We start from the raw sequence: 10398 nt of genomic DNA on the forward strand, positions 1-10398 counted from the left end.
ACATGGCCCCCTGAAGGAGAGATAAAAGGGCCTGCACGACCCTATTTCGTCAGCTTTTCCTGTGTTAAAATGTTTCGGCCCTCTCTCGACAATTTAACACTATATCTCAATATCAGCCCTCGCATGGTCTATCAAGTTTGGAACTCCACTAATATGACTATCTTGCGGGATGTGGGGTTGCTGGGATGTAGGAACCTGCCATGTGGAGGAGAGAGAAAGGGGAGGCCCGGCCCTTGTTTTGTCGGCCATTTCCTTTGTATTCGGTTTTTCCCCCCGGCGACACACCACTTTATCACGTGATCAGTGGTTTGCGATTCCTTTAAACTATGAACCATGCCGATCCACCAATCGTCGATATCATGGGACTACGATATTAGCCTTCGGCGCTAGGAACCACTGACAATCCTTAAGTGTGAACCCCAGGACTCCGTCGATAGCTGATTTGCAATATATGTTGTGCCCGAACCTTCCAACTACCGATATGCGATATCGGCAATCGGCAGATCACTATTTTTCATTCCAATTGTGTTCCTTTCCCTACGGAAAGCCCAATTAATGATTGCGATAAGCCTCTCGGGTCCCGATTGCCATTTACCTCGACACTTAGTCATTTTCTTGGTTTGTTGGGCTTTTCCAAGGTAGATTTCAAAATTCCTTAACTTCTACTACAGGAGTCCATTTTTGGACTTCCATATACCGTTGGAAATCTCTTTCTGAGAACTATGCAATGGAGAGGGATCGATTAAGCTCTGTATATTTTTTTGCTCAAAAAATGGCATCAAATTCATTGTTGTTTGGCACTTGAGGCAACTGATAACTTTTGAAGCAATGAGTGACAACATTGGGTCCTACTTGGGACAATGCCTTGCTGGCAAGGAGATGAGAACTTGCAGACCAATATCCTTCACTATTCAGCATGGATTCAGCAATAAATGAATTAGTAAAATCTCCATGGGACTTTCCTCCTCAATCTAAAATGCAGAAAATAAAAAAACTCTAACAACTGGAAAGTAATTTCTCAGTTGGTGAGCTTATTTATATACACCTCTACTTATGCACAAGGCTCAATTCACCTAAGTGAGTTCAACTCTCCAATGGAGCCATGCCATCATTAGAGTATTGGACCTTATGCCTTCAAATTGCTGAAAAAAAAAAAAATTAAAATGAGCATACACCATGAAAAAATTTCAAACAAGGAACTTGATACATGCTCTTGAAATGACCTTTGGTGCTGACTTGAGAACAGGCTCATGTACTCAGCCACAAGGTCATGAAATAGACAAACGAATGTTTGTAGCAGCCTCTTCTTTACATAAAATTTGCTGCATGATGTCTTTTTGGTTATGGCATCTACAAACACCCTTCATCCCCTCAACTTCAGTATTTCGAAGAAAAATTGACTGCTACTCTTTAACTACACATTTTTCAATGGGATTGTTGTCTTGGAAATCTACAACAGACTCTTCACTATCAGAACTATAAGAGTCATAAATTGGAGGGTCTATTGATAAGTCTTGGCAGAAATCTTTCTGCAGCAACTCATCTTTGAGCCCTTCTTGAAAAAAAAATTGTTGGGAGATTTCTCCCCACTGACTAGTAAACAGATCCTTCCATACTTTCATGACCATTTCCTCCTCCTCGGAATCACAAATTGGAGGAGGGTCGTGGTCTTGTTCCCTGTGTCAAGCGTGTGATTTGTGAACTAGTGCCTCTTTGTTGACCTCTTGATCAACCTCCTCTTCTTGCACCTTTGGTGATGCTTCCTAATGAGAGTAGATGTTTTCTTGGAGAGGAGCTCCACAAACATCTTCTGCGGATTCATCAACCTCGAGACTATTTTCATCATTAAAAAATTTGTAGCAATCTTGAAATATAACATTCGGTAAATAAAATTTCTTGTAATATTGATGGAATATTACATAGAAACATTTCAAGGAATATATGATGCCCTGAGGTAGTGTTTTAAACCAAACCCTAGGATCCCCCTCTAAAGAAAATTTGAACAACTTCATTAGTACATCTTCAAGAAGAATACCTTGTTGCTCCATGAATTCATGAAATTCTCTGAGGTGTTGGTCGGGTCTTCTCTCTGAGTTCCCATGAATTTAGGAAAATATCTATCCCACTCATGAAACAAAGGAACATAATTAGGATAACCAGCAATGGAAGAGAAATCTAGTGGGGAAAATTGGTTGGTTAGGAATGCAGGAAGGGTCATCTTGAAAACCTCCCTATGTGATTGATTTCAGCTTCGAAAGCAGGGAGAGTTTTCAACTATTGTAGCATCAAAGTTAGTATGGGGTTGCTTAAAAGCCAGTATCATCAAAATAGAGATATGGATAGTGGATTCGGCAGGATGTTTAGCATAGAATTGACAGTGGAGTCGCCAATGTGAGAGATCTTCAACCCACACTTCCCTAGCTCACCTAACAGAGGAAATGTAAAACTTTGTTGTACCCATGGAAAAATATTCTAATATGTTCCTTGGAAACTGCTCCAAAAAGATGTTATGGCTAAATCTAGCACCTTATGGCACAACTGTTGCAGGGGAGATAGAAAGCCTGCTAGAGATAGCCTCTAGGTTGATTGTAGACCAGTGCCTAGGACATCTTAAATAGATGAGTGCTTGTAAGGTTATATGTGAGGGGTTGCAGCACTCCAATTTTCACGTAATGAAAAGATAATAAGGGGGCTTGGTTCATTCCTCCAAAGGTATAAGCTATGTATTTCAGGTATTCCCTCACACACATAGTTCCCAGAAGTATCACATAGAACAGTGGAGGTCGATTACTTCAAAGGTGATTACAACCTAATAGGCTTTGTTGAGTAAATGATAGAGGATGATGAGGAGTAACTCATCATATGGAGCTTGTGGCATCAAGAATTACATGCATAACACATAGAGCTTGCATCTTTAAGAATTCCTATACTTATCTGAGTCAGAAAGAGATATAATGAGAGGAAGAGAGGTTGTGTGTTATGATTCATGGAGAGAAACTGTTAAAGATATAATTTCAATAATCCATACATGCACCATCATTAACAACGTCGATGCAAATGAATCTGTGAGGAACTTAGGGGCAAATACATAACATGTTGATACCAGCGAATCTATGAAGAGGTCTTGAAATATTTCTAAAAGTAGTAAGTTATCATGAATGTAGAGAAGAATATGAACATAATGGAATTAACAGGAGGATAACATATTGTAATACTTAGAAGGTGGAATCACCACCATTTATTTGTTATGTTTGAAAGATCTATCTATGTGAAGTAACACGGTCGGAAATACAAGTCATGCACTTACAGATTTATGAGCCAAGAATGGTATCACAGATTCCAGCCCTCGCAGGTGAGAAATTTCAGAACCTCTATTATAGATTTCATCCCCCTATTTATAATAAGAGGTGGAGAGCTTTGAGTTACAATCAAAATATTTGAGCTCGAGCCCTAGCTATCATGCTAGACTAGCTGTCTCGGCTATGTAAGACCCTGCTACCACCTACCTAAAGATTACAACAAGGATTGAATCCCTTTCTTGGAAAAAATGAAAAATAAATACATAAACAAACAAAATCAAGAGAGGAAAGAGGATATGTCCCCTTTCTACTTCATTGGAGGCCTTGGATAGAGCCACATCCCTACTATCATCAGGCTTCTTTTCGGGTGGTTCACTGTTGCTCTGCCGGTTTCCATCAATTCTTCCTTAACTGCCTGAGTGACCTGTTCGGTGGAACATGAAGCGGAGTGGGAAAGGCGTGTGTCCAAATGTTCCTTTTCTATGTAGAGGGAGTGGAGCACCCTATCATGCCATTAAGTCTTCCTAAGTTCCCCCCATACTGCTCTGCAGCTACTTCATTTTCCATTAAAGTCCTTAGTTGTTGTCCCATCCACCCATTTAAATATTTGTGACAACACTCTCTACGCAACATGGTTGCGGGCCTTTAACTTTAAAAATAGACAAACAGGTGGGCATTTTTAATTCCCCTTTGGCCCCCTTTATCATAGGCCCTTGTGTGACATTCCTCAATATAACCAGGGGCTGGGACCAGGGGTTTATTCTTTTGAGCGCCAAGGCTTTGAGCAGCAATGCGGGGGGGCTTTTCCTTTCTAATTAAAATTTGTCTCTATTTTCCTCTTACACCGCATTAGATGATCTCCTGGACATGAAAACTTTATAAAATGTGTCTTATGAAATATTGCATCTGGGGCCTCTTCCTTTCGCATATCGACGCTTTAAACCTTTCTTTACCCTTTTCCTTGGGGCAGGACGACAATCAGGATGCGAGGTCCATATAGACCACGGCGTAATACTCTATTGCATCTAGGGGAATGCCCGCATATCACAATCGCCTGCTAGAGGAGAAGGCCCCTTACCCTTTTCTTTGGAGTGGGCCGATAGTCCAAACGCTAGGTCCTTATAGACCCTACCATAATACTTTATCGCGTTCGGAAGGGAAGTCCCGCATATCGCAATTGCTCAACACCAATGTATTAAGATTTTTCCCCTTAGCCACTACAATCGTCAGTTTGCAGGGTGACATCATCACTACCACATGTCACCTTGTGAGTGGTGACAAGTGGCACCCAGAAATGGCCCCATGTCACCCCTGAAAACACTGAAACCGGGTGACATGTTTCCTCTTCCACGTCATCCACTGTACTACCACATCACTGATGATGTCAGCTTCCCTATCAGTGTAAAGGACCAATTAGAGGCTGCCACATGGCCCCCTAAAGGAGAGAGAAAAGGGCCTGCTTGACCCTATTTCGTAAGCCTTTCCTATGTTAAACTTTTTGGCCCTCTCCCAACCATTTAACACTATATCGCAATATTGGCCCTCACATGGTCTATCAAGTTTGGAACTCCACTGATATGACTATCTTGTGGGATGCGGGGTCGCTGAGATGTGGGAACTTGCCACATGCATGAGAGAGAAAGGGGAGGCCTGACCCTTGTTTTGTCTGCCATTTCCTTTATATTTGGCTTTCACAACCCCCTGGTGATGCACCTCTTTATCGCATGATTAGCGGTTTGCGATTCTTTTGAACTATGGACCATGCTGATCCACCAATCACCTATATCACGGGACTGTGATATTAGCCTTTGGCACTGGGAACAGTCAATAATCCTTAAGTGTGAGCCCCCAGACCCGCCGACTACCGATATGCAATATCGGTGATCAGCAGATTACTATTTTTAATTCTGCCCATGTTCCTTGCCTGCTTGAAAGCCTGATTTGTGATTGTCATAAGTCTCCGGGGTCTCGATTGCGATTTACCTCGATACTTAGTCATTTTCTTGGTTTGTTGGGCTTTTCCAAGGTATACTTTAAAATGCCTTAACTTCTGCTCCAGGAATCCATTTTTGAACTTCCATCTGTCGTTAGAAATCTCTTTCTGAGCACTACGCTATGGAGAGGGACTGATTAAGCTATGATAGCTTCTATGGCTCAAAAATTGGCATCAACTTCACTACTGTTTGGCACTTGAGGCAATTGATAACTTGTGAAGCAGTGAGTGACAACATAAGGAAAAATAAAAAATTCCCCATCTAGTTTTACAACCTCTTGCATCACAACATATTCATGAATATTTACAACACCTATGTTTTGTTGTCAAGAAAATCACACTAGTGCTTCATTCATTAGTCCTCAATCCATTTTTCATTGCCTTGCATCACAACTTCTTCAAGTACCTCTGCAACATATCTCTGTCACTAGCTCAACAACATCTCATAACACAGTGCATCAACATAAGCATAACAAGCATGCCATCAACTTCAACAGACAACACCTCCATAACAAGCATAACGACCATAGCATCACAACATATGCAGTCGACCAATAACAAGCAACACATACTCAGCAACATAAAAGCACCAATCAGCCACTAAAATCCTTTGCCATCAATGACAACTATGCCAACAATATCCCCTTTTGGCATTGATGGAAACATTGTAATCCTCCCCCCTTTTTCCTAAGAAGCATTTCTCCTTTTTCATTGCTCCAAACTTATACTTACCTCCCCTTTGACATCAATGGTAAGGGTAAGAATGAAAATTATTAAGATCAAACTCTTCATTATTTGTAAAAAGAATCATTTGTATTTGTTTTAGGTTTCATCTCATGCACACTTTCCTCACCAACTCAACATCACAATAGACTATGGTACTAGGATCACTTCTAAAAATTTCACGTGAGAAAAAAATCTTGCTAACAAAGTCGTTCCTTTAAGCATATGAGCGGTCCTTTAGTAGTAAAGAAATTAAAAAAATATACCGAATTCATTGAGGTTCTCATGCATTGTCAAAGAACAAACCCACCATCAAATCCATCACACCATAGGACACTGTTAAATTTATGCTTCAGATTTCATTGTCTTTATCCTTATTGTTGTCAATGTATGGTCTCTATCCTAATTTTTGTCAATGGCCACATTCAATATACCAAGTTCATCATCAACTTTCAATGTTGGATTGAATGAAGACCAAATCTTCCACTGAGGGAGTTCAATTATGATCTCAATGCAATAGAGTTCAAAAAGGATATCCAATAATTGGCTAAAGACAAACTTAGAGGACCCATGGTTGAAACAACATTTCATGTTTAGCCCCAAAGATATCAAAGCAATCTCCTCCATGTAGAATAAGCATTATATAGTCTAAATGACCATCTCCATACAAATTTCCTTTGTACATTGCTCTTCTAGTATTTTTAGCATTTTTTTAAGGCTTTTTACATTCATTTAGACCTTTGTTCATGTAGGAATTATTCATGGTAGTGTTGGGAAGTACTCCTCTATATCTCATAAGTGTTCCTGTGGAAGAAACATTAAATTTTGTTGCAAAACAAACACTTCCACATGAATTCCCAGTCTCCGGACCTTGTAAGAATAGGACACATCAATAGTATCCAATTCTCTATACTAAATATCAGTCACGTTCTCCCTCTAGCTCTCCATTTAGTTAAGGATTTTAACGCTTCCACTTGCCACTGGAGCTTCAAATGCTGGAATAAGTGCCTTAATTACATCCTTCACATTGATCTATCCAAATGTCATATTATTATATGTTGAAGACCCATTCATTAATTGTAGAATTACAACACATATTGTATTCTTAAGTAGGTTGTAAAAGCGCCAATCACCATTGTTGGGCTTAAAAATTTATACATGTATTAATTATATATTTATCATCTAATCTTTGTCATAATAAATTCAAACCTAAGATGAATAGTGTTGAATTTTGTTCAATTCTTGGACTAACTATGGTTGTAACAATTGAAAATGTAACATATACAAATCCTCTTTTATGTAATGAAAAATTCCAAAACTAAATGGGTAGCATTAAAACATGGGAATATCATTGATTTATGTGCAACATCACAACTATCAATTTGGGTCTTTAGATATGGCTGAAGAGTGATCACAAATTGTGATGAGTGAGATGTAGGAGCAGATAATGTGAGCTCCATTGTACAAATTGCATGTAGTGCCAAGACATATGGCAACGCCTAAAATTTTTTATTCTTCACCATTTGTTTCTTTTGAAAAATTCTCTCCAATAATAATATTTGTGCCAATACTTTTTGCGCTTTGAGGGGAAAAATCCATAGCCACATCTAGAGAGTAGAATATACAATCAGGTTTTGTTAATACAATTCAAGGCCTCAATAACACCCAACAAACTTGCATTCTAATCTCTCTAAGAGTAAAAAACAAAAACTTTGGTAAAGTCAAAATGATTTCCAAAAGCTATGAACAGAGTCCACCAATAACAAATTTTTGAACACTTGTGAGAATAAAACAAGAGTAATTTGGCCTCAATTTCAAATACAATCATCATTGATATAACACATCCTGTAACATATTTCTGGCATCATGTAAACACATCCTCTTTGGCATATGACACATACATTGTTCGTTCATACATTTGCATACTTTTGGCACACTCAGTGCACATCCTTGGTAATTTTTGTGTGTCAACCTCTTTTGGCACCCTTAATATATACATTATGGCAGTCTCAATACCTGAGCACATACCAATCCTTTCTATCCTCTAATGCTTTGTTGTCCTTTGTCCTAAAAAATATAAGGAAATCTTGTTGTCATGTTGATCACTTTAGGAACATTGGCTTTTCATATCCATATATAACGTATGTTGATACTTGTCTTATTTTATGCCAATGAATCTTTCCTTGTTCAACTCGGGTCCATTAGCATGCGATCGAGGCCCTCTTTGGGTCTAATGCATCACGGGTCTGATTTTCTATAGGTGTAACACATACCCAATCTAATTTGTAACTCCTCTCTGTCGATACTCATCAAACCTATGTGCCCAATTTTGTTTCTCTCTGACTTGGCCACGTAGGTGTTACACATTAGATTCTATGTCTATCTAACTATAGGTTTGTTTCCTTCAATATACTTGCATACCTCTATCACCCTTTGATATAGCATACATATATCTTCTTTGACATTTTTGCAACCATTATGGTGTTTATGTAATGCATCACCATTATGAAACTATTCCCAGAGATTCATTCAGTTGCCACCACCTATCAGCAAAGAAAGTGTTCCAATGACCTCCCAATTCCAAGTTTACCACCATCGAGTTTCAATGAAAATAGCTCCAGATCTATTGATGAAATACCTTTGCATGAATTTTTATCACAAATACAATTTGTCTCCTTCAGGACTCCCAAGTTTATTCTAGTCTTCTATCATCTTGCAGAACACCTTGTTCACCTTCAACTGGAGCCACATCTGTTGGAGGTTCTTATTTCCTATCTTCCAGTGAGTCATTAATTTGATGTATTGTTTTGGAGTCAATAGTGTTCAAATTCCAAGAATAGCTACATTGCAATTAGAACCATTTAATTTTACTTTTGCTAATAAGTACATCACGTGAGCAATCTAGAAATGTCTCAAACTTCCTTTTCAAGTAATTTTTTCTTACTTTGCAGCGAGCACCAATGGCATATGCTTGATACTTGAAATAATTTCCAAAAGGAAAATTCTAATAAAGATGGGTTCCTATTTCTTCTAATCCAACCACAACTAGACCCACACTATATGGTCAGGTCCAAGACCGATGTGTACATACCAATACCTTGTCTACAAGTTGCACCACCAGTTGACCAACGGGAAGGGGTGAATCATGCAAGAATTTGTAATGGATGCACTTGGGCCTCATGTTAAGTGATAGTACGTACCCATCTGCAATGATTCCTACAGTGGCCACCCATATGTGATCATCCACCTTAAAAATATTTTTTCGGTAGGACAAGGACTCAAAATTAGCCTTGTCCACGCCCACCAACACGAGTTTTGGATCTCATCCCAACTGCAGTATTTCCCTGCTTCATTGCCTCGATAGCATATTCCACCTAGAGAAACCTCCTTGCAAAGGCTCCATGTGGTCAAATCGTTATCATACTAGTTCCTAAACATCTTCTCTTATATGTATCTTGAACTATCCTACAAACTAACTGGAATATCAAATGTTGTAGATACTTCTCTAAGTTTCTCTATTAGTTTCTTTCTCTTTTACCCTCTGAAAATAAACATTCCCTACCATTTTCAGAGGTTGATATTAAACAATTAATTTAATTTCTCACCACTTCATTTGCTTTGTTCACATATTCAAAGCCTCAAAACGAATCATAGAATATTAGTTATCGCCATCACTCCGAGCCTTCGGAAGAAAGGTCAAGTATTAAGAAAATTTCTGACAAATTTGTATACTGCATTTTCCATACAAAATATTGGACACCGGTATTAAATAACCATTAACCATTAACCATTCAACATTCAATGTTGATTTTATACCATATCATAATATAGATTCATGAGGAATATTTCATAATTAAGGTCTAGAAAGTTTATTTGTCATTCATGCTTTGCTTCTAGCCTAGACATTATTGCTTTAATAATAGGTTTTCAATATAATTCAAGATAAAATGAATTGCACCATATTCATAATTATCAGGTTCTCACTTTTCAGTCAGTGTAACACCATTACTGGAACGATTATTACTACATACTAAACATTCTTTGACTATTGGAGGACGGTAGTTAATTCTACCAATAGAATTTCTCATTGTTGCTGACATTGTTCTCATTAAATCAAATTTTTTCATTTCACATAGGGATTCTCTTCTTTCATTCCTATAATACTTCCAACTATTAGGTTTGTTCTCCCTCTAAGATACTTCACATTTCATGATTTTTTCTCTAACATTTTCTAGGTTCTTCATTGCTTTGTTGAGCAACTCCCCCTAAGACCATGTTGACTTCATATTTTCATTAAAGTCACATGTTCTTATTTCTTCCTTTTCCACACTTTAGTGAGCTTCATTATGGTGTCTACATTTCCTTCCATCTTATTGTTCGATC

The 10398-nt window shown here is 38.3% G+C and overlaps 1 pseudogene; it reads right to left on the reverse strand.

Annotated features, from left to right (window-relative positions):
- Positions 1 to 1083: 1083 nt before the first annotated feature.
- LOC149168686 (proteasome subunit alpha type-1-A-like) lies at positions 1084 to 9453 on the reverse strand (annotated as a pseudogene).
- Positions 9454 to 10398: the final 945 nt, after the last annotated feature.

Source organism: Pinus tabuliformis, chromosome 4_2 (assembly GCF_031772625.1).
Source record: "Pinus tabuliformis cultivar Carrire ecotype Pingquan chromosome 4_2, CPIR1, whole genome shotgun sequence".
NCBI lineage: Eukaryota > Viridiplantae > Streptophyta > Pinopsida > Pinales > Pinaceae > Pinus > Pinus tabuliformis.